Raw genomic sequence first — 25494 nt, forward strand, 5'->3', positions numbered from 1 at the left:
ATCCAGATATCTGAATATGCCATGCTTCTTATTTATGCCAAATGTATCCTGGGGTCCCAACCCCAAGCTTTATTTAGATCCAACTTCTGACTCACTGTTGACCCAACTGAGAAGTCACAAACCATTCAGAAAGCTCCCCTGTTACTGTACGCTAATTCTTTTTTTTTTTGAGACAAGAGTCTCACTATGCAGTTCAGGGTGGCCTTGAACTCACTATATAGCCCAGGCTGGCCTTGAACCCATGGCAATTCTCCTGCCTCAGTTTCCCGAATGCTGGGATTACATGTGTGCACCACCATGCCTGGCCTACTGTAGACTAAATCAGGAAATTTTGTGTGTCCACTTTGGGCTCCTACTTAATGCTAAGGCAGTAATTCCCTGATTTTGTCATCTTTTTATCACCTTCATTGTCATTCCTGTATTCTTACAGCAACTATACTATTATTGACTTAATTTATTCACTACATTGAATTAGTTTACTTGCTTTATTTAGCTTCATTTTAAACAAAAATATATAAAATCAGAGATTTGTTGTGACAGTTGTATTTGCCTAATACACATTAGAATATATATAAACGTTAAAATTATTAAGAAACTTAGTTCATATTCATTCCCTGAAATTATCCCACATATCACCAGCAGTATATGTCAGATGTTAGAAACCCTGTAATAAGGTGTTTCCTTAAGTCTACAGATAACTTACTATTAGACTATTGGGCTGGTGGAGAAGAAAGGTATTTACATACACGGTGAGTGTGGTAAGCACTATGAAGAAGTGTGGGGTCCTGTGGGTGGGTATAATGGGAAGACTCTTTTGAGGAATGAAGATTTTTTTGTGGAAGGCAAGATTAACCTTCCTTAGAGGTCACGTTCTATTTGCTTATGTATGAAATCTTTGAGGAATAATTTTTTGTGTGTGTATCAACAAGGCTCACCATCCTCTGTAACCTAGGGAAAAGAAGTGAAGAGAGTTAACACTTGTCATGGGACACTCCCAGGGCTGGGACCCCCATATGCATTATGTCATCAAACTCACATCTGAGGGCTGTTCTTCCACAAGGAGTGTGAAGAACTCGTTTAGGAGCACAGAACTGTTAAATGGTAGAACCAAATTTGAGCTCAGGTGTACCAGACTCCAGAGCTTTTTTCTACTCTGCAGTATTTCTGCTCATGCTATTGTTTGTCTGTTGTTGCTGGAATGTTTCATGCATTGCTACAATGTAGCCCCAGTGGTATTTTAAAGAAGCCAAGAAGTAAGTTACACATTTAAGAGCTTTGATTTCCAGTTTGTCCTTTATTAGAAAGGTTGACCAATTCTAATACCATTAAGAGGTACATGCCTTCCATTCAGAACTGAATACCTAGGAAATATGAACTCAATACACAGTCTTAGGGCAGATGGTTGACAAAGAGCCAGTGAGTTTAAATACCATCTGTCACTACTATCTGGGTTTAATAATTGCCCACATTGACCCACAGAAGCATTCTGCAAAATGGATTAGAGCTGTGTTTTTCATCTTCCTCCTTTGACTCTTTGTGGGCTATCCATCTTTACTCCACATTGGGGTATTTTTTAATACTAAAAAATATTATTATGAATTTGGTCAGTAGCCCACTAGTCAGCTTGAAGGATAGATGGTTAGGTAAATGGATGGATGGAAAAGAATGATTTTTTTTCACTACATGGGAAAAGAAATGTATGACAACAGCTCTCCAGGTACCTGTCAGTTGCCTTGTGATCCTGGTCAAAACTATTGTCTGTGGTTTTAAAATTACGGGGTTTTCCAGTTTAAGGCGAAGTCATGAAAAGAAAATGCACATTTTAAAAACAAAACATGCTACTGATTCTTTGAATATAGAGATTGTGGTAAACAGATAGTAATTCTTAGAAGTTCTGGGTTGGCAGCTCTGCTAATCCCTAGCTATGAAATGCAGATGCCACCAGGAAGAATATAATAAATACAGTCACTGTTGGAAGGAAACAGACAAGCCTCATGACTATATTTCCCATTGTGCCGTGGCCTCTAGGCTTGTTGTCATTGATTTCTATGAATTAAACACACAGCACTAAGAAACTGACACTGAAACTGTCTTTTGTGACTTAGTGGTCAGTGAGCCAAAAGTCTAAAATGTCACTGAGGGCCTTGCCAACTTCCCATCAGTGGCTGTGTTGATACATCTCTGTACTGGAGCACTCTCCTAATGACATCAACCAGATGAGACTCTGTAGTTGGCTGTTCTGGACACCAAGGCACCAGAGGCAAGCTCTGTCAATGATCACCTCGGATCAAGTCAGACCATGAGTTTGGAGCCCCAGCCTCAACCGGACTTTGAAGTTTATTCTCTCTTATGTGATATTTTCTTAGCTCTTTTATTCCTCCTCCATTTAGAAAACCAGCCAAATGGAAAAAAAATCAAAGGGGCATTTTCTTAGGTGAGGAAATACTCAAGATGGTACTCAGGAGCGATGTTGGTTGAGTAATACATACAGGATAGTTCTAGGTAACAGCAAATGAATACTTTTGTAATATGATCAATACTGGGTTCTTTTCATTCTTAGTGTGTAGCCTACTTTAACAGGAATTTGAAAAATATATACTACAAAGTCACCACCAGGCCTGGCCTTTCCCTGTGAGGGCAGCTCTGCCCTCCAGCTCCCCAACCTGGTGCCCCTCCATTCCGGCAACCTGCATCTGCTTGTTTTGTGATCCTCTCCACAAACTAGATTTTCTCTCTTAGTATTCTTCCTACAGTTCTGTCATCGTGTCCTTTTCTCTGACTTTTCATACTCCCATGCCTGTACCTAGCAGCCTACTGCTCCCTTCTGTGGCCCTCTGCATGCTGCTCTCCATCTTGGAATCCTTGTTATGTGACACAAGTTACCCTGCTTCCTTCAAGTTTTCCTCACAATCTCTTTCTTTTACCCTTTTCCTTTAGGTGCTCTGTCCCCTCTCAGAAGGGAATCATGGTCTTCTTTTCCATTTGCTGCTTTGGGATCATGATTCTGCCAAAGCCTCTCTACTTTTTCCATTTTCATACGCTCCTGCATCCCAGTATTCATTGCATTGCCTGAGACTAAGAATCACGGGTTTTTAGCATAGAACTACTACACAGTAAGAAAGAACTTTACTGATAGAAGTGCTTTGCACCTCGGAGACAGAAGACTTGGCTCAGCAGCTGCATCATTCAACTTACATTCTCCCATCCCCCTAGCATTCATTCATTTACCTTGGTGATGAACTCAGGTTTCTCTGCTCACATCTGAAAACCACTGTGCTTTAGAAATAGCATCATCAAATGCTCCACCATTACAAGATAGCTGGGCTGGGCTGGGCTGGGCTGAGAAGCTAGCTTAGCAGTAGAGCACTGGTTTCACGTGTACCACGAGAAAAGGAAAGCTCCATTTACAGACAGAAACAGGGACAGCTCGAGCACATGTGCTCACTTGGCACCTGCTATCTGGGGCTTGGCTGGCTTTGTCCCCTTTCATCAGGCTGCCTTCCCTGGTCCCAGACCGAGGCCAGTCTCGTGGGAGGGCTCCCTCCCCGCCAACTGCACAGCCCCTGAGCCCGAGTCGACTCCCAGACTCACAGCCCGGCACCAGCCTCATCGCCAGTTAGGTGAGATGAGTGAGGTGATGAGAGTCAGCTGCTCACCTCCCCTCCCTTCCACTCAGAAGTCACGCTTGATCTTCACCTTCTGTTTTCCTTCTGTTTCTGAAAAGCATACATTCTTCCTCCTTCCGAGGTTGTGCTCTTGATCCTGCTCTGCTGCTAGGCTCGCATCTCATCCATACTGCCCTTCTGGATCCCTTACCGCCAGCTCTTGGCACTTCATCTTGGAAAAGATCTTCCTTCCTCTTTCTCTCCCCTCAGTATTCCTCCTTCTCTTCACGAGCACACTTCATAAAGGAATACATGCACAGGGAGCCTCTCTTTCTGTGTCATTTGATCCGCTCTTAATTCTGTCCAGTGATAAAAACAATAGATAACATTTTGTAGGGACTTACTGTGTATCAAGTACTATATCCATTACTTGGTTTAAAATGCACTGTTTCTTTTAAATGTCAGGAAAATGTCATGAGGTTCTCTTATCATCTGCATTTAGAGATAAGAAAAATTTATTAGTGTCCCTGTGACCTCTTGCTCCACGTGCCACTTTCAGAAACAAGAATCGGAGGGAAAGAGCAAGCTAGGAGACTGAGGTGCCAGTCAGCTTTATTGTTAACAGTAATGGTAATCATCGTCTGCTTGTAAAAATGCCACATGGTACAGAAGTACAAAATGTAAATGTTGCGTGTCCTATATTTCCATCTAAAGTTCCAAAGATAATTCCTGAATATACTGGACCTACTTCCAGATCTTCATTAGGAATTGAAGAGTGTGGGTGTGTGGGTATGTGTGTTTATAAGCATGGAAATATATATGCTCACATTTTTTGGCATAAATTTTTCTCACAGAAATGGACTTACACTATTCTTCTAACTCATTTTTAAACTGATGAAAAGCTATCTTTTTATTTCATAATTAAACCAATTTTATGTTGGTAGACATTTAGATTTTATTCATTTGATTTTGGTTCTATTATAAACAGTGTTGCAGTAAAATCCTTGAGCTTATTTTGTGGAACATTCATCCCAAGTATTTCTGTATGGTGAATTCCAGAAGCAAAATTATAGGGTCAAATATCATGCATATTTTAAAAATTCTGCTAGCTAAACCAAATCACCCTCCAAAAAAATCTTAAACTAGAGTCTGGTTTTAGTTTAAAGTGGGACGTGAGAGTGAGAATTCTCCAAGATTAAGAAAGGTTGTTAAGAGTGAAATAAGATAAGAACTCTTATGTAAGCCTTGGCTACTTCTTCTACCCCTACTTAAAAATAATACCAGCTGGAAAATGTCAGTGAATGTGGTAATTTTATACAACTGTTGCTGAGCTTGGTGTGATGCGTAAGAGAGCTCTTTCAACTGTAAAATTCAATATGGGTTTCCTTTTTATCAGTTTGAGTAGTGATAGAGAAGTAGTCAACCTCGTTTTGTCAGTTAAAGTTATCTTAGATAATGTCCCAAGCAGTTTTTCAGACTAGTTTTTCCCCAGTGCACAGGCAATCCCAACGATCATTCCACAGAGTGCCACGGTGCCTGTGCTTAGAGAATAGTATGTACTGAGTTCTGATCTTCCTTCCAGGTGGCATCTAGAGTTAGGCCCTCTCTTCATGTCATCCTTCCTGTAAGTCACCAGAGCTCAGGATCATTAGTTGGATTTTGCTTCCTAGGTCTATGCCTTAAAGTAACGGGAAGCCCTTCTGTTATCTGGTTCATCTAAATTGAAAAGAATCAGACCAATACTTTTGAATCTATCTAGTCATAAAATGTTAGGTCTACCTGGTCACATCTTTCAGTCATTTAGTTGGATAAAGATACTTAATTTGAATAAATATCCACTCACTTTGGGGGGGGCGGTACCAGGGATGGAACTCAGGACCTTGCGCTTTCGAGGCAGGTGGTGGAACCACTGAGCTAAATCCCTGGCCCCTCACTTTTTAATTATAAAACATTACCAGAGAAATAAGGTACTTGATACACTGAAAGCCAATTGTTGACAGTAGTCAGTGGCAAATTTATCATCTCTTTCTCATGAACAAAAGATTCCCAGCCCTACAAAATAAAAAACACGAGACTAACACAAAGTTATTTTAGCTGAGGCATGGACCTCCAATCTGAGTTGAGTTTGCCCATGATGTCACATTTACGTTTGTTGCTTTGTACCTTTTGTGCAAATTTATTAGAGAAGGTAATAAATATAAGTAAATAATAAATGTCACTTTAGATAAATATAAATTCATGAAAGTATATTGTATGTCTACATAATTTTCCTCTGAACAATACCCAGGTGTTAAGTTACAACAAATGGTAAGATGTACAGGTTCTTATACTAAAAGCAATAGGTTGTAGGGACAGTCTGCAGGACACTTCATTCAGCCCACTGCTTTGGAGTGTTCTCTGTCTGATACCCAGGTGCCACTGTTTTGCACTGAGGGTCTGCCTCCAATCTGCCCTTCCCATGGTAGATGGAGGAGCTGGTGTCTGGGAAGATCCACTACTTGATTTAACTGAGAAGCATTGGACATTTTTCTTAACAGATGTAAGAGACTACCTACTTTATTTTTCTCTCTTCATCTTCTTTCCTCCTCTTCCCTCCACACTTTCCTTCACCTTCTCCTTTTCTTTCACTATTTTCCTCTCTCTTTTCTATTGACTCCTTCTGCTACTCTCTACCTTCTCTTCCTCCCATTTTAAATGTAAGAAATAATATTCAACATGATCTTCAGTGTTAACCTTCTCATGATAGTATTGGATTTATGATTTATTACTCCAGTTTTGCTTGCTAAATTAAATTTCCAGATACTAGATTTTGCTCTTAGATAAGATTAAGAGATTTTGGCAGCTATGTATGTATATGCATGCAAGTAATTTCATGAGGACAAAAGGTGTGGCAGAGACAGCTAGAGACATGTGGACTATATTTACTTACAAATTAAAATATTGCAAGAGACAATTCAAAATGGCAGATTTACAGTGGAAATTAGCTTTTACTATCAACCGATTTGGATGTTACCAACGTTTTTTTTTTTATCACTGACACAGTTAATTTTCTGGAAATTCCATGTCCAAAACTTGAGAAGACCTACTCAGTATTAAATGTTACAGAATGAATTCAAAGTAATATTTACATTGTATTGACTATAAATTGGTTAGATTGCTTCTTTTTTTTTTTGGTACCAGGGATCCAACTCAGGACCTTGCACTTGCAAGGCAGGCAGCGGCACTAGATTGCTTCTTTTAGAAGAATGAGGACAAAAAACTAAAAATTTTAAAAATCTTATAACATCAAAAAATATTGAACAAGGCAAAATAACATTAACCAAAAGATTCAAGAAACAAAAAAATTCTGAAAATGATCAATTAGCAGAATCAGAAGAAAATTTCCAAAAATAGTAAACTAATGCAAAAGAAGGCTAGCAGACATATTCTCTAAAACAAAAACAAGAAACTAGGGGAAGTGGGAGGGGTAGGGGAAAGGAATAAATACGAGAAAAGGAAAAAATGGAAACAAAAGTCTTTGTAAATAGGGAGGGGTGAAGGGGTTGAAGGGAGGGTGGGGGAATGGGAAAAAAATTAAGAAACAAGATATATCATGTAAAGGTACAAACTCCCAATGATGAATGTCATCAAATTGTATACCTAAAATGTACCAATAAACTTAATGAATAAAAAAACCAAGAAACTACAAAAATTGAACATTTTAAAATGTGTAAACAAGAAACGAAGCTGGAGAGATGAATAAGATGTGCAATTGTAAGGAAATCAAGTACTGTAGCACTTAATGAGTTAAAGTAAGTATAATCTGATAGAAACTAAAAGTCAAATTAATATTGTAGGAAATGGAATCATTGATGTGTAAAGGACAATATTGGAAGTTCTCATGGATGTTAATGAAAAGAATAAAAGATTTCAAAAGGTGAGAAAATGACAAGTATAGAGGATAGAGAATGGAAATCTGGGCTAAGAAGTTGATGGTTTTTGAAATGCAGTAATCAAAACTGTAATCAAACATTCCTAAGTAAGAAAAGGCAGTGCAAAATCTGCAGTATTTTGAGGAAAAAGTCATTGAAAGAGACACAAACTGACTTTTTTAAATTCTTAAAAGATATTTATTTTTCGAAGAGACACTTTGGGGTTCTGAAAGCTGGGAGTACACAAAACTCAACTTGGTTCAACTAGAAACAAAAGCATTTGTTGGCTCTTAAATGATCACTCCAGAGAAAAGTGAGCCTTGGGATGGACTGGTGTAACCCAAAAGCTGCAGCTCCATTTTTATGTCCAGGCATCTTCAAAGACCATCTTCACTCATGGCAAAGTGATTTTAGTAGCTCCAAGTTTCACATCTGTACCAGGATACTTTTATAAAGAATTTGTCCCATGAATATTAGGACGACAATCCATGGAATCCACTCGGAAGAATGACACAGAGCACATCCTAGAAAATGTTTGAATCGGGCCAGGGATTTAGCTCAGTGGTTCCGGCGCCTGCCTCGCAAGCACGAGATCTCTAGTTCAATCCCTCGTACCAAAAAAAAAAAAAAAAAAAAAAGTGAATTGCATGGAGAAGGAAAAAAGCCTACAAGAATCAAATAAATCTATTTTAAAACTCAACTGAAAGGCAAAAAAAAATTATGCTGGCCTCAGTCTTCTCTTTTGTTTAACTAAAAGCCAGAAGAGAATAGATAAAATTCTATAGCTTTGTGGGCATAAAAATCTACAGCCAAAGTACTTTATACTCAACAGAGTTGTCGTAAATGTTTGAAGGCAGTAGAATGTATCAGATGTACAAGGATTCCATTACTTTGTGTTTGTTGGTTAAGTACCAGTTGGACTAAGAAGGACCTCAAAACATCCATTTTAAGAATGGGATGCCCTGGTTGAAAGTCCTGGCAGATGCTTGGTGGGATTGTCCAGACCCCAACATCCACCTCTTCCCATAGCTCTCAGGAGGGAGGGACCTCAGCAGGCCTCACCTGTTGGTACTGGCCACTAATGACCCAAAGGAATGTAGTTGGACTAGGATATTTTTCACAACAGCATCTGGATGAGGCTTAAAAGCAAATAATTTCATTATGAATTATTAGTCCTTATTATGAGAATAGCCCTGTAATTGGATTTCAGAAACTCCCCTGAAAAGCCTCAAGCAAGAGTACACCATCAGATTTAAAAGTTTCATTAAATATGACTAAAATTATGCTTCATTTTAGCCCACCTGTCACTAAAAAGAAATGGTCTCTGAAGATCTTCAACAAAAATAGAGAAGAGTAGGTTAAAGTGAAAGACTAAAGATGAAATAGAAAGGGAGATGAATGAGATAAGAAAGTAGCATAAAAACAAAGTAAGAGTAGCCAAATTACAGCCTCCTTAGGAAGCAGGGAGCAAAGAGCAAAACTGACACTTAGGAGAACTGAGGAAGAGATCCAAAAGGCAAAGTGGTTACTTTCAGGTAGATGACTTGTTCCTTCTGATATCATTTCTGGCATTTTCTCATTTTTCTTTAACACTTGATTTTTCTATTTGAAGATAATTGAAACTAATACAAAAATGGAATAATCAAAATACTCAATAGAATGCTTTATAATGGTTGAAAACAACATTGTATCAAAAAAGTATGAGAAATGGTGAAATATGAAAGTATTTGTGCTATATAGTATGCTCCTTATAAGAGAGCTAGCGTGTCATTCATGTTAGTGGATGTGTTAGTATTGTTAATACTACTGTACTGCTCACTACCTGTTGTTACACTACTGGTGTGCTTCCATACCCTTCAGTGAAGAGCCACTCCCCAGAGTATCACAACTCCCTAGATGCCCCTGACTTTCTCAGGAAGTCCTCAGGACCTCCCTAGCAGCTGGTCTACTAGGGTTCTCCAGAACCCTGAATTCTTCTGTTAAATAAATATTTTTTAATATAACCTCATCTCAGGCTACAGAGATGTATCCTGGGAATATTCATTGGTTGTAATCCATGCATTTTCTTTAAGTCCCTTGAAGTCATCCTGTTTAGCAGTAATTTCTTTTTTTTTTTTTTGGTACCGGGGATCAAACTCCGGGGACCTTGTGCTGGTGAAGCAGGCGGTGGCACCACTGAGCTAAATCCCCAGCCCTAGCAATAATTTCTTCCAGCCTCAATTTGAACAGTTGCTGGTCTGGAAAATTCATTATGTTCTTTATAATATCAGAGACCTTCTACTAGGTCCAACTCCCCGCAGATCTTTATTCTGTTCCCTGGACCTTAAAAGCTCCTGGAAATGAATAAAACTTAGAATTTAACATCTGCCTGTGAAGTTCTCTTGTGCATTATGTAGTTGTTCCTTCTTTGTTTGCACTGAGGCAGCTTTAGCTTTATCATTCACTTCAGTTAGCCTTTTAGGCATAGTAAAGCTCACCACAAAGTTTCCCAAATATGTCTACATTTGAATCCCTACAAATGGCAAAGGGGATTTTACAGATGTAATTAAGATTATAAACCCTGGATTATTCTGGATTACCTCAGTGGGACAACTAATCACGTGAGCCCCTTAAAAACAGAAATCTTTCTCAGCCTGGAGACAAAGGCTATGGGCAGAGGGGAAGTCAGAGAGATGGCGGGCATGAGTGGAGCTTGCCTGCTGTTGCTGGCTCTGTTGTGGGGCCACATCAGGAACTGGAGAGAAGCCTCTAGGAAGTAAGGGCAGCCCTGGCTCACAATAAACCACCACAGAGAATGACTTATTATCCATCTTCACAGGAGAGGAAACACTGAAACAGGGAAGTTGAGTAACTGTCTGATGGCTATGAAGCTGCTGAGTGGAAGGATGAGGATTTAAACCCAGTCAGTCTGTTTCCACAGTGTTAACCCCTAAGCACAAGTACCTCTGGAATTACATCATGTATTAGCAAACTTGCATATTACCAGCGTAATTCACATCACAAAGCAACTCACTATTATCTTCAGGTTGGGGTAAAGCAACCTTCAGAGTCTAGGATCCATAAACTAACACCTGCACTCTGTGCTAACATAGTTTAGAAAGCTTGTCAGAAAAAATGAAATACAAATGGAACAGGATGAGGGCCGGGGATTTAGCTCAGTGGCACCACGCCTGCCTTGAAAGTACAAGGTCCTGAGTTCGATCTCCTGTACCAAGAAAAAAAAAGGAACAGCATCCACCCACTGTCAAAACAATCTCCCCTTTGGATAATTTCTTCCTCTCACCAATTTGTTACTGTATACTATATTGATTTTTGTTTTGTTTTGGTTTGGGTTTTTTTGGTACCAGGGATCGAACTCCGGTCCTTGTGCTTGCGAGGGAGGCGGGGGAACCACTGAGCTAAATCCGCGGCCCTACGATATTGATTTTAAGTAAACAAGTAACTGGAAACACTACACCCACAGTTTTTTTTTTAATGTATGTATATTCAACTTTATTGGTACATTTTAGGTGTACAATACAGTTACATTCATCGTTGGAAATTTGCACCTTTACATAATCTCTCTTGATTCTTATTTTTTCCCCATTCCCTTGCCCTCCCTTCAACCCCTCCATCCTTCCCTCTTTACAAAGACTTTGTTTCCATTTGTTCATTTTTCTCATATTAATTCCATTCCATTCTTTCCTTTCCCCTACCCCTCCCACTTCCCCTTCCCCTTTGCCCCTTTGCTTCCTATTTCCCATTATCTCGTATACCTTTTAGTCCTTATTTACACTTTCATTTTCTCACACCTGAGAAACTATTCGGTATTTACATGTACCCGCACTCTTAATTATAGTGCCTCACAAGGCCCCTTTGTTTTTTTGTTTTGGTACCGGGGATCGAACTCGGGACCTTGCGCTTGCAAGGCAGGTGCCGGAACCACTGAGCTAAATCCCTGGCACAAGACCCCTTTGTTAACATGTCTCATCGCTGAAGTATTTTTCTTCCGTAAATTTTTGTATATATATTCGTGGTTCCACCCCAAACTCCTGATCTTTTTGTTTAGTTTTAGTTGGGTTCTCAGTGCAGGCTACCAGCAAGTCCTCTTGGTTTAAAATTGGTGCTCCTTTCTTTCTTGGACATTTCTCAGCCAGAGAGCAAGTTCACAGCCATTCAGAACATTGTTCTGCAGTGTTTACTGCTTATTCCATTGTGTCCTGTTGGGTTTATTCTTGTTGCCATTAGTGTGTATGTTGGTTTATTAATTTCCTGTTGCAACTGCAACTAATTACCACAAGTTTTAACAGCTTAAAAGAATAACTGTGTGCCATCATCTCATAGTTTTGAAGGTCAAAAGTCCAGGTGTGCTGTGGCTCAGCTCGTTTTTTGTTTTAGACTTGCGCAAAGCTGAGATTGAGGTGTCAGCAGAGCTGTGTTCCATTCTTGACTTCTGGAAATAAATCTGCTTCTGATCTCATTGAGGTTGTTGGCCAAATTCAGCATAGTGTGCGGAACTGGGTTCCCTGTTTTCTTGCATTTGTTTGCCTGATGTTTCTGTATAGATACATAGTGCATTTCTCCCCAAACGCATTTGACCATGAATCATTTTTTTCAAGGTATACCTCTAAATTTCCTGCAAGTGTTCTGCATGTCTAGCTTGGGAAACAACTGCCCTAAGATGAGAGTATATTGCAGTGTAAATATGGTCTGTTTAAGGACTACTTTTCATTTTAATGATCTCATTTAAAGTTCTAAATTTTGATGGAATCTCATTTATCAATTTTTTTCTGTCATACATCGTGTTTTTTGTATCCTAGGAAGTTCTTGCCTACCCTGAATTCATAAACATTTTCCCTTATAATTTCTTCCTAAAGTTTTATAGTTTTAGTCTTTCATATTTAGGTTCATAGATCCTTTCAAGTTATTTTTATGTATGGAAATAAAGGGTTGAGGTTAATTTTTTATATACAGATACCAGGTGTTCTAGTGCCATTTGCTGAAAACACTATCTCTTCCTCGGCTCTTGAATTGAGTTTATATTCTATAAAATGTTAATGTTAAATAATCTCTCAAAACTCAGTGGACCATATATGTGTTTTTCTATTTCTAGATTCTCTGTTTTATTCCAGTGATCTTTATGTCTTTCCTTATACCAATACTGCCTTGATTACTGTACCTTTAAGAGGAAGTCTTAAAATTAGGTACTAAACGTCTTCCAACACTGTTTTTTTTTTCTTTTTACTTTTCTAGGTCCTTTATACTCCTACATAACTTTTAAATTTCAATATCCAATTCTTCATTTATAGCAAGTATATATAGACCTGAATTTTTATATATACCTTGTGTTTTCTAATCCTGCTAAATTCAAATACAAGTTCTAGGGGCTCCTAGAGATTTCTTAGTATTTTCTCTGTAGATGATCACTTAATCTACATATGAACATTTTGCTTCTACCTTGCCAGTCCTATCCTAATTGGTCATTTTATTGCCAGACTATTTTGGTTTAGGCCTGTGTTTCAAAGTTTAATGGACAGATGAAGAGTAGGCATATTTGTCCTTGTTCCCCACCTTAGGGAGAAAGCATTGTATCTTCTCCATTCATATAAGGCATTTTTGCTGGAAGTATGGAGTACATGTCTTTAATCTGTTGAGAAGGTTCTGTTCTACTTCTAGTCTCCTGATAGCTTTTACTATGAACGCTATAGAATTTAGTCCGATACTTTTTCTCCAACTAGTGACACGATCATATGGCTTTTTCCTTTCCTCTGTTAAAATGATGACTTTTGGGGGTGGATCTTCCAGTGCTGAACCAACACTGCCATCCCTATAATAAAACCACTTTCTACATACTGCCAGATCTGACTTCTAAGAGTTTGTTTTGTTAAACAAATTTCTATCTATGTTCATGCTTTTTTCTTCTATTATCTTTATCCAGTTTTAGGATTAGCACAATGTTGATTTCCTAAAATGAGGGGAGAAGTGTTCCTTCTTTTTTCTGCTTTAATTGTTTGATATAATTTATCAGTTAAAATGTATATGAGCCTGCTATTGTCATATAGGTAGGTTTTCAAGCTAGGAATATACTTTCTTTAATAGGTGCTATTCAAATTTTATATTTCCTCCAGAGTTAGTTTCATTGATTTGTCTTCCAAGGTACTTCTTAGAAGTTGTCAAACTTATTTCAAAAAAGATTTTTGTAATATGCTTTCTATATCCTTTTAAATTCTGTAAAATCTGTGGTAATGTCTCCTAGATCTTGATAGTGTAATTTTTTAAATGTATAATTGATATTGTGTAATAGGAAGAAAAGGTCTAAAGGAGCAGGGGAAGTGGGAGGGGTAGGGGAAAGGAAAGAAGGGAAAAGAAAAAATATGAGAAAAGGAAAAAAATTGAAACAAAGTCTTTGCAAATAGGGAAGGGTGGAGGGGGTGAAGGGAGGGCAGGGGAAGGGGAAAAAAAAATAACCAAGATACTCATGTAGTGGTACAAGATCCCAGTGATGTATGTAACTGTATTTTATACCTAAAATGTACCAATAAACTTAATGGAAAAAAAAAAATAAGAGTATATTTTACCAAGATTATTTAACATTTATAAATGAAAGGGCCGGGGATGTAGCTCAGTGGTGCCATGCCTGCTTGGCAAGCACAAGGTCCTGAGTTCGATCCTCAGTACAGGGAAAAATAAATGAAGATTATTCTGAACTGTAGTTGTGGTAAAGATTTTACAGTTACAGTGAAGTCTTTTCCTTGTTTTGTAAGATTTTAAATGGCCCTTTTTAGATTATGTTAATGACTTTTCCCAATAGTCTTCTAACAAAGATAGTGAGATCCTGTTGTAAGAGGGCATTATCCACCATTTGGCAAAGACCGAGCCTTCAGTTATATATTGAGTTGAGCAGTCTAGGTCTGTCATTTATAAATTGAGTTTTTTTAATAGGACAATTTGTATCTTCCACCAGTAAATACTGAGATGCTAAGTTATAGAAAGCAGTACAGCATCCTCTGTGTGAAGAAATCCCTTTCTTGTTTCTTAAACTTACCTCTTACATGTTAGGGATTAACCATTGGTTTGCCATTCAAGATTGGTGAACACAACCATGCTTACTCTTCCTGATTTTTATAGACTTGAGCTTTATCCATCCCCACCCTTGGTCTTTGTCTTTCTGAACTTTAAAGAAATCTACATTTTTTTGGACTGTCAGTTGACTGATGTCAAAAACTGTGAAGGATATGAAATTTTCCCCAAATACAAGCTAACAAATTAGTCTGCCACGGTTTATAAATGCTGGCAGAGGCACAAAACTCCGTAAGTTCAAGACAAAGGATAGTTTTTAACTCACAGCAGTAGCAGTCACTACATTATTAGCATTAGCACTGGATCCCCAGGTCCCGTGGAAGGATGAGACTGCCAGGTAAGACTTGTATATACAGTGATGCAGAAAAGAAACCCCAAGTTTAGGAAACTAGAATATTTTATAATGGACAGTAAGTCAGCCTGCTCTAGGGCCCGGGAGATAACATTATGTTGAATAAACAAGCCCACTTGTGTTCCAGAGAGAGACACTATCCTTTAAGGCTGTTCACCTAGGAATCTAGTTGAGAACAAATGCAGTCAGTGCCTTGACTTCCAAGTTGTGTAGAAACACAAAGGACATGCAGAATTGTCTCCCATCAGGTAAAGGCTGCCTCCACCATTCCCTATGTCATTATTCCTTCCTCTGAAATAGTTCTAGTTTCATTGTGTACATCTAAATTCTGTGGCCATTCCTGGAGTGCTTAGGTGAATATAAAGCTAATGCTTTTATTTCTTCTCCTACAACTTAAATTCCACAATATCTTTACTTTGTTTACATGAATACCTCAGGGGCATAGAACTGTATTTGGCACATAGCATTCAGTAAAGATTTATCAAATGAGTAGGTGAATTTCCTGTCTTCTTGCTGGAATTCGTAAATTATTGGCTTTGCCATGCAGATGCAACAGTGATAGCAGTGTCCTGGAGAAATTTCCTCCAGTGGTTCCAGGAGTCATCTGACTCGAACTTTCCAGCCTACCTTCTGGCTGCTCCAGCCCATCCTACAAATCTCATAAATATGATTTCCTCGAAGAGGCCTTCCCTGACCCAGAATAAAATCAGTACCCTCTTGTGCTCACTCTCATAGCATCTTGGGTTTTTTTCTTCCTAGTTCTTACCATAGCCTGCAAGTATATATTTTAGTGCTCTCTGACTTAAAACCTGTTTGTCTCATCAGTCATGAGGTTGTGAGCCCCACCATCTCTATTTTGCTCAGCATTGTATAGCTAGTGCCTAACAGACCATGGCATAAAATGGCCACCAAGTAAATAAGTGATGAATGAATGGGTATCTTGTAGCCTATAGCTCAGAGCCTCTCATTCTTTGAGTATCTTTGGCATAGAATGGGCCAAAGGTATTGTTTTATTCTTGCCTTTCTCAAACCGATGTTGCCATGTTTCTTCCCTACTTGTACAGTCTCAGAATTTTTCTTGAGAGGCATTTAATCATTTTTATTTTATATTCTAATATTTTAATCTCGTGAACTTATACAGTTTACTGTCCTAAATAAAGTAAACATATTAAATCAATACTAGACCTAGCATTCCTTAAAGTAATTCTAATGTTTACATGTAATGTATTCAACCAACTTATATGATAAGGAAATGAAACTTACTACACCAGGAGTAATGTGGGATTCATCTTTCAACTAATGAGTGAACAGAATTTTCTTTCTTTCTTTTTTTTTTTTTTTTGTTTCTGGGTATCAAACTCGGGTCCTTGCCCTTACACAGCAGGCAGTGAAACCACTGAGCTAAATCCCAGGCCCTGAACAAAATTTTCAACTGTTTTAGATTATTTTTATTTGGTACCATCGATCAAACTTGGGTCCTTGCGCTTGTGAGGCAGGTGGTGGAACCACTGGGCTAAATACCTGGCCCTGTTTTAGATTATTCTAAGCACTGTGGAAAATAACAAAGAAGTGAAAGACCAAAGCCTCAAAGTGTTATAAACCATATGAACAAATAAGAGAAATATGCGTGAAGTATTAGCATATAATATTTAGCAAGGAGTATTAGACCATGCATATGTAAGTGCTAAGCTATGTGATACAGATTTTTTAAACTCCAAGAGCTTAGAAAAGTTAAATATTACCCTGAACTGGACTCAAATAATAGGAGCTGCATGAAGTTAATTCTGAGGTGGATTTTGGAGATGTTTAATTGTATATTTAACAAGAAGAGGCAAGCTGCAGAAATAGCACGTTCTTTGGAAAGCAAGACCCAGCCAGGGTGAAAGGTATATGTCAGGAAATAGTGTCTTCTAGTCTATAAGAATGCAGTCTCTGTGACTCCTTTTCCATTCCGTTAAAGAGCAGACAGAAAGGAAGCCACACCTTCTGGCAAATATAGTTGGGGTGAGGGAAGCCAAAGATAGATCTGTGCTAAGGAGTCTCCATGAAGTAAATAAACTCTGAAGGGAAGACTTGGAAGGTCATCCAGTGTACTCATAAATTCCAGCTATTACCAAAGATGAAAGGGAAGTGAAAGGCATGAGGAACAATAGGAAGGAGTGTTCCCCAGTCCCCCCCAACTGCCTGTTTACAGTAGAGGAGGAGCAGCAGGGCTTCCCAGATGGCAGAGCCAAAGTTAGAATGAAGCTTGCTTGCCCTAAGACCTCTTTAGGAAATCCTGTTTGTGACAGTGGCTTCACTGTGAAGTAATCAGGAGCCCTCCCAGTGCTATAGAAGTACACGTCTGGACTGAACCCTGCTTTCTAATGCTGAGTTTGAAATCATACTATCAAGTACACTCAGCAAGATAAAAACTTCATATCAGGCAAAGCTTGGGTCAGACCTTATTTTGCAATCATTTACGTACCTTTCATGTGCCAGGGAAATCGAGTAACACAATAGCTTAAAAACAAGATAAGCGTCATCTTTTTTCCTCTATGGATATGTTGGGGAATGGTGATTTGAGTGGCCCTTAAAAACCAGGAAAGGGCAAAGAACTCTGATGCCATTACTTTGGCATCCCATGCTTCATTAAAAGAATTATTCTGACAGCCTGGGAACTATAAATTTGGCTTAAAGTTGAAGAGAGCTAAGTGAAAACATCATGGAATCCAAACCAAGATAACCAGAAGTTTTATCCTGAGATTCACATTTATACCCACACGTGGGGGTCACACCTTATGCCACTCAAGTACTTCCTGGATGTGGGGTGGACGGTTTTCTTTCCCTGCCAGACCTCATGAAATGAAATTTGTCTTCCCTCACAGACAGGTGACCAGGCTGTTACACAGAAAGAGGTCTCCCTGGCTGCTGGCTCCTTATGCAGCATTGTGGCAGGCCAGCACCAGGCCCCAAATCTGACCCTGAGGCCTTACAAGCTGGAGACCTGCACTGGCAGCCTGGGGTCATGACAACTCAGTCAGTTGGTGTGGAGTTCCACTGGCAGTTAGTGTGGAGAGACAGGCTGATCCGTGTCGCTTCTGTGTGACAGGAGAAATCCCTAAGGTCCTGGGAATGTGTGAAACAATCAGATGGCTGCCCCAATAATGAGAAAACAAACTTTCCTCTCCTCAGGGTGGACTAGGCCTTGGGGAAAGAATGTTGGCCTTTCCAGACTGTACACATTACTTAATGTGTCCTTCTGCACTTATTACATGAATCAGGAGTGGATTTCACAAGCCTTTTTCCTATGAGACTAGCTTAGTAACATTATGGTTAATTATTCAGTAGTTAGAAGAAATATAAGAGAAAAAACAGATTTCTGGAAGACTGGAAGTAGAGGGTCTTAGAATATCAAATTGCTCTGTGAAGATATTACACAACCATACTGTTATTACCTTTTAACAGAAAATATAATCATGATTTAAGTTCTCTAAAGATCAAAAATACTCCCTTGTTAGCATTACATGGCCACTGACCCCAACACCGTTTGTCTTTCTCCCAGAGAAAATGCAGTCTGATTATAGCAAAGAAGGACCCCAGTTCTCCCATGCTACTGCTTTCCATGCTCTCAGTATCTCTACTGTGAGATAGTAAAATAACCATTTTCAGAAATGTGGGCCGGGGATTTAGCTCAGTGGTTTCGCCTCCTGCTGCACAAGCTCAAGGACCCGAGTTCGATCCCTGGTACCAAAAAAAAAAAAGAACAGAAATGTGAGAAAGGTAGGTCCGGACTCATGGGTGCTGGCTGAAAGAACCTTTTGGTTTTAGCTTGAGTACTATATCTGACCATTGCAGTGACAGGAAAAAAAAATTGGATTCTATTCTCTGCTTTGCTTTCCACCCCTCACCCCATGGGCCTGCATGAATAGCGAATTTGGCTTTGTTTCAGTGGCACCCTTCCGGGCCCATTTCTCTCCCCCTCCCCCCATCAACTTTCCTAAAGCTGATATGACAATTCCACAGGGAAGAAACAAATGGTACACTTGGATGAACTCTGTGAAACACAAAGACCTTTCCTCTTATCCCTGATTCTGATATGATTTTTCTATATTAAAAAGAAAAAGAATGAGACGGTGCTAGACTAAATAGTAAAAATCTCAAGTATACCATTTTGTGATGTTTGGGATAGAGTAAAGGAAAGTAATAATGATAAAACACGTGGATTGTATAATAGTGGTTGACCTGCTGACCACCGAACAAGTTGTAAAGCACCCAGGACAAGTATTCAAAGTTTTCATCTCTTACCAAGGATGAAGGGAAAATGAAGAGACCTCATCAGCCTTAGCACCTCTGTTTGATCCTTCAGGTTAAAATGTTATAGCTTTTATCTAGATGGTCCCTCCAAATCCTCATGCACTCTTAGCTGGGACTTTTCAGAGGCAGCCGGATCAAGGGTGTGTGAATGTGGATTAAGTTTTTGATAACTAAAGTAGTCCACTGATTGGTTTAGCATAGGTCTGGTGTAGATATTGGGTGGCACCCCCTAAAAGTCCTGCAGCCTAGATGGCATAAAAGGGAAAGGGAGGCTTGCTGCTACTTGCTGTGGCTGTCTTATCATCTACCCTACGGAGAACTGTTTCTGCTCTGCCATTCCCTTCTGCCATGCTTCCCTGCCTTGGAGGCAGCTGACTATGGACTGAAATCTCTGTAGGCTGTGAGGTATAATAAACTTTTCCTCCTTTAACTTGTGGGTGTCAGGTATTTTGTCCCAGCAACAAGAAAGTAACTAAGACAAATGTCATCTTAGAGAAACCTTTTCTGACCATCATATTCTTCACCAGAGTAGCTTATTTTCTTCATAGCATTTACCACTTACGATTTTTTTTCTTCCTAAACTATAAGCCAAGCCCCACAAGGCTAGAACCCATGTCAGTCTTCCCATTTCCATGTTCCCTTCACTCAGCACAGTGAGAAACACATCATAGACCCAAAATGTAATGAATGAATAAACAAACTACTGAACTGCTTTGTGGCAAATGTGCTCTGACTTCTTCGTGGACTCGCAGCTTCATTCAAGTCATCTCTTTGCTTTCTTATACTCAACTTAAAAGATGTTGCTTGGTCTCAATGCCAAGCCAACTAGTGTTGTTTCCATTCATTAATTTTTCATTTAAAAGAAAGCTTGGAATTTTTTTCAGTCTCAGTTTCACATTCACTCATAGTTCCACAGTCAGATCTGAAGCTTGTGTTGTAGTGAAGTGGGGTAAGACCCAGTTTTGGAGCATCAAACTCATTATTTATTAACCACTCCTCGGCCTCAGTTTGAAGTGTACAATGAGGAAATTAATATATAGCTGCCACATAATGTTAATCTGTTGTTAAATAAAACAGTGCACGGAAAGCACACTTAGCCTTGTGCTTTCCATTGTTCATGCTCAGTAAAACTTAGCCACTGTTGTTGTTGTTTATATTGTTAAAATACCTCGTATCATTTTTCTGGAACAGGATAGAGGGTGACTTCTTGTCAGAAATGTGAAAAGAACTCAAAGTCAAAAAGGCCCAGGCCTTGTAATGCTGAAATTCTAGGTAGCACTTCCAGCCTAGGTCACAGCAGATTGAGTGGCCTAGCCAGATGACTCATCAGTGAAGTAATGACTCATCTTCATGGACAGGGAGGAGTTGGGGATCATGCCTGGTCCTTCTTTATTTCCATAGTGGCTCACAGAATCTAGAGTGCAGTCCCCAAGGCCCTCCTAGAGAGTCTTGTTCTGAGCCACAGGAAGAAGTACCTCACACCAGCTCATAGGGAAACTCCAAACAGTCAGCGGAAAGAAATTCAGTCACAGATGAAAATGACCATGGCTCACCATTCTTGTAGGCAGTGTTCAGAGGCCAGGAAACAAGGAGACATTGGACTGTGAGACATTAATTGAGTAGAATGTACTTAAACTTTTTCCTCTCGTATCTCAGGTTATGTGGCTAAATCACTGGTTTCAGTCAAAAGAGAGTAGTGACTTGTGCATCTAACGATCTTTTTGGGCACAGCTGCCTTTTACGTTGCCTTGTAAGGCAGGGGCTCCCTTCTCCTATCTCAAGTAGAACTCAAGAGGTGCCCCATTTGTCTTAATACAGTATTTCTAAACCATGTAGGATTGTCAATCTGTACTTTTTTAAAAAATAACCTTACATAAAATGCATATCTTATACAGATTATTACATTTTATGTGAGATTATTCTTTAAATTGAATGCATTTTGTTCTTTCATTTAATAAAGGTAATACTTGGTTATTATAGAACATTTTAAAATAAAAGTAAAAGAGTACAAAATAAGCCTGAAGCATTCTGTTGTACCAGAATGTAAGAAAATGCTCAAAAAATAATGAGAACATTTCAGAAAGGCACAGAATTTAGCTTGAATGAACCACTGGACAAATACAAGATATTCTGAACCTGAAAATACATAACTCTAGTAAAAAATCATAATTGACTGAATAAAAATCTACAGGTCTATGTAAAGAAACAGGACAGGAAAGAATATAGCACAATGGCAACTATAACATAATATAGATAGGATGGTGAAAATTATCAATGGATGCTAAAATTAGTAAGTGGAAAGTTAATACACACCAGATTTACATAATCTCAAAACAGCTCTCTACAAAACAATTATTTTTTAAAAGGAGAAATAGAAAGATAAATTATAAGCCAGTGACCAAAAGATGATCAATATTAGTGGTACCGTGGCCTGCTAGGAAGAGGGTTCACAACAAGAGGTGAGCAGCAGGCAGGCAAGAGAAGCTTTATCTGTGTCTACAGCTGCTCAGCACGGCTGGCCTTACCACCGGAACTCCGCTTGCTGTCAGATCAGCTGGGCATTAGATTCTCATAGGAGCACAAACCCTGCTGTGCAGTGCTCATTCAAGGGATCTTGAATGAGGTTCAGTGAGGTTGTGGCTCCTTTAAATCATCCCAAAACCACCACTCCGCATCCATGGAATTGACTCCCACAAAACCAGTTCCTGTTGCCAAAAAAGCTGAGGACCACTGATTCAATGGGTATCTTTCAGCTGTTTTCCTGTGCATTGTACCTGTTTAATTTTCCTACAAAATGGGATCATGCTTTTTGTAATATACTTTTCTTACATAGAAATAAATTATGATTTTATATATTTGTACTTATTCTCTAGTACATGATAGGCATATAGTAACATGTTGAGTGAATAAAATTTGCAAGATTTCTTCAAACAAGGCTGTGATGCCCATTTTTTGTAACCAGAGTTTTCTCCATTCTTATGATTATTCCCTTGGAACTAATTCCTAGAAGTGGAATAGTGAAGTAAAGAATATTTCAAAGCCTTTAATCCATGGAGTCAAATGGCTTTCCTAAAAGATTTTTCTACTTAACTTTCCCACCACAGGTGTGTAAAATGCATGCCACTTAGTACATTTTTAAGGCAGAACATTGAGATTAATGTATGTGAAATACCCAAAGTGGGACCCAGCAGTCATCAGTGAGAAAATAACAGTAACTGGGTATATCGGTTAGCTTTCCTGTCACTGAAACACAGAACCTGACACCCTGTAACTTAAAGGAAGAAAGGTTTAATTTAGCCTAGGGTTTTAGGAGAGTCATTCCATGGTCCACAGGCTCCGAGGCAGATACATCATGACAGAATGTGTGGTAAAGCAAAGCTGCTTAGTTCATGGCAGCAGGGAAGCAGAGCAGAGGAACAGTGTCCAAGTGGAGCCGGTGAGGGACCATATCAATCCCCAAGATCATGCCTCCACAACCCACCTGGACCTGCCTGGAGCATGCCGTACTAATCTGCTAGGCATTTCTTAACCCAATGAAGTTGACATTCCAGAATTAATAATCCACTGAGCCAGGGGTATGTGCCTGTAGTGCAGCACTTGGGAAGCTGAGCCCCAGGAGTTCAAGAGCAGCCTGGCACCACAGGGGAACCCCCCTCTCAGAAAGAAAAGAGTCATTGAATTCCTTTTCTCATCCGTAGGTTAGGGTTAGATTCTGTCAGGACCCAAGCCTGCACTCATATATATATATATATATATATATATATTTTTTTTTTTTTTTTTGGTACTGGGGATCAAATTCGGGACCTTGCACTTGTGAGGCAGGTGGGGAAACCACTGAGCCAGATCCCCGGCCCCAGGAGGATATATTTTGTTAGTGCAGAAATGACAAGGTTGGGATAGAATCTGATTTAATTGCACCAGTCATACACCGTATCATATACTATCAGACCATCCTCTTTTTGTATCTGTTGAGAATTTCTTCTGCCAGCTGCCCTAAGGCTAGAATCTCCTATGTCAGTGGTGACAAACCTATGACACACATGTTGTTTAAGACAAAAGATGTTAATGTGTGAGCTATTTTTCCTAAACTAAAACTTCAGTATTCAGGTTTAATTGCAGTGTTGGCACTTTGCAATAAATAAGTGGATTTGGGGTTGCAGTTTGGGTACTCAGTCACTGAAAGGTTCACCATCACTGTCCTATGTCAAAGTAAATGATAAAGAGAAAAACCTGGTCCCTGTGTATGATAGTTTAGCACTCGGTACTACTGTCAGCAAGCCTAAGCTTCCAAGAGGCCTCCTTCTATTTGTACTTTGATGCTCCTTTTTAACACAACCACCAGCATCCAGTGCAGTTTCCCAAGGTGGGCAGGGCAGAGTACAGGCTCCACACACATTCCTTGGGCAGCTGAGCAGTGTGTCCTTCTACACAAGTGGGTCCCATGGCAGCTCTTACCAGCTGGCCTAATCCTCTAACCAGCTGGAGCAGGGCGTATCTTATCTCCTGGTCCACTCATTATTCAGATTATTAAGGAGAACCAAGAAAAGGATATTCAGAGAGATACCTTTGGATGCAGAAGATGAGCCATCAGCAGAACTATACCATGCTTTGGAGGTGCTTATATTTTCTTTTGTCTTTCACTGGTGAGCACATTCTCAAGGGATGACAGTTGGGCTGATTAAGAGCCGTTAGTCAAATCCACTAACAGTATTAATCTGTGGTTGGAAATGACTGTTATAGTAAGTGCCAGGCTATTCAGTTGTGGTTTTTCTCCCAGCATCCAATCATGCCAGGCTTCCAGCAGGAGGAATAGAGGCTGTGGTAAAAGAAACCGTTGATAAACGAAAGAAACCAGAAACTGTCACTGCCCATAACAACAACAAAAAAAATTATAGAGAAGGAGGGGGAAACAAAGGAAATTGTACTATGCGGTTTAAGCCTCATAGTCTGGTGTGATCATCAGGCATGATGCTGGCATGATGGCAGTGCCCCAGGCACTGACTCCAGTTTTCCAGGGAGAACAGGAAGGCATTAAGCAATAATCCATACTCTCCACTAATGCTGCTGGGAAAGAAAGCTTTCCGTGAAGGAAGCAAATGACTTGCGTTTAATTAGACTGCTTCTGTCAGTTTCCTAACATTGCTCCTCAGACCACTGATAACACCAGGCAGGGAACCTGGGGGTCTGATTGCCAAGTTATGTCAAAGGAGTTTCCCCATAGTTCTCTTTACTGAACTTGCCAGAGCAATTGTTCAATAATGCTGCTGCCATTCACCAGTTTTCAAGAAATGCATGTTGTAACTGAGAAATGCTTAGCAAGAAGAATCAGCCTTCTATTTACTTTCTTTATTTCAAGAACTTTAGGCTGGCAGCTCTCCATGAGTGCTCACCAGAGTTCCAAGGTGTTGTTTTTTTAATACTTCAAGGAGAAAAAACTCTCAGCAAAGCTGTATTCACTGAACTGAAAAGTAAATGGATCTATATGGGTGCAGAAAATATAAGTTCCAGGGTAACACCAAGGACAGTCTGAATACAGTATATCTGAAGCATTTCATCACCACCCAGCAAGAAAATATTTTCCCAGCTATTCGCCCACACTTCAGTGTTTCCAAGATGTCTTTTGGTTTTCGCATTTGATTATTTACAAAATCAGGATGTAAATTTTAATCAATGGGTGGTGTCTGAAATTGGACCAAATATGGTGGTTCTGCTTGGAAAACAAAAGTTGCTGTTTTTCTGCACATCATTAGCTTGGAAGGGCTGGTTAACTCAGGGGAATCAAAGGGAATTTTCAAGCACATATTTAATTTGCAGGCATATTTTAATTTAGTATGCAAGTGATGTACCTTTGAGGCACACAAACAGCCTCACCTGTGCTGGAAGAGACTAAGGTAACTAAGGTTCAGAGGCCCTCGCAGGTCACAGCCAGTCAGCGGCAGAGCAGAACTGGGGTTCCTGCCCAGCCTGGGCGGTGGACACAGAATGTGTTGTCCTGCTGCCCATCAGAGAAGGCACAGAGCAGGAGTAGGGGAGGCAGAGGCCACAATTGCTCTGAAGCATCCTTCGCGCTGGGCATTGTCAGCACTCCCAAACAAGTGGGTAAAGGTATCAGAAAGTTCAGCCCCAGCCTCAGATGAGGGGGTCAGTGAGATGGGAGACAGTAAACATTAGTTCAAGGGTGGGACTTAGAGTTGGTGGGCTGCCGTCCCACAGTGCCTCAGGCTGCACGCTCCTTGCAGCAAGGGCCCCCACATCTAGCCGACACCAGGTT

At 39.7% G+C, this 25494-nt stretch overlaps 1 protein-coding gene and 1 long non-coding RNA gene across 9 annotated transcripts in view; one reads left to right on the top strand and one right to left on the bottom strand.

The window, feature by feature from the left end:
• LOC110345386 (uncharacterized) overlaps window positions 1-24334 on the bottom strand; it is a 28104-nt gene extending 3770 nt beyond the window's left edge. Inside the window, exons 1-2 of one of the 3 annotated variants that reach the window (XR_015448662.1) lie at window positions 23788-24334; window positions 3697-3964 (exon numbers count right to left, since the gene is read on the bottom strand). This is a non-coding gene — a long non-coding RNA (uncharacterized LOC110345386). Of the gene's footprint in view, window positions 1-3228; window positions 3965-23787 lie in introns of all 3 variants that reach the window. The other 2 variants (XR_002388695.2, XR_015448661.1) reach the window with 2 other exon arrangements.
• The window catches only part of Cdk6 (cyclin dependent kinase 6), a 229811-nt gene that overhangs the window by 175813 nt on the left and 28504 nt on the right, over window positions 1-25494 (top strand). The window lies entirely within an intron of this gene.

The sequence above is a fragment of the Heterocephalus glaber genome, unplaced genomic scaffold, assembly GCF_053883595.1.
Source record: "Heterocephalus glaber isolate CG9 unplaced genomic scaffold, H.glaber_assembly_v1.0 deba00000546, whole genome shotgun sequence".
Classification (NCBI taxonomy): domain Eukaryota; kingdom Metazoa; phylum Chordata; class Mammalia; order Rodentia; family Bathyergidae; genus Heterocephalus; species Heterocephalus glaber.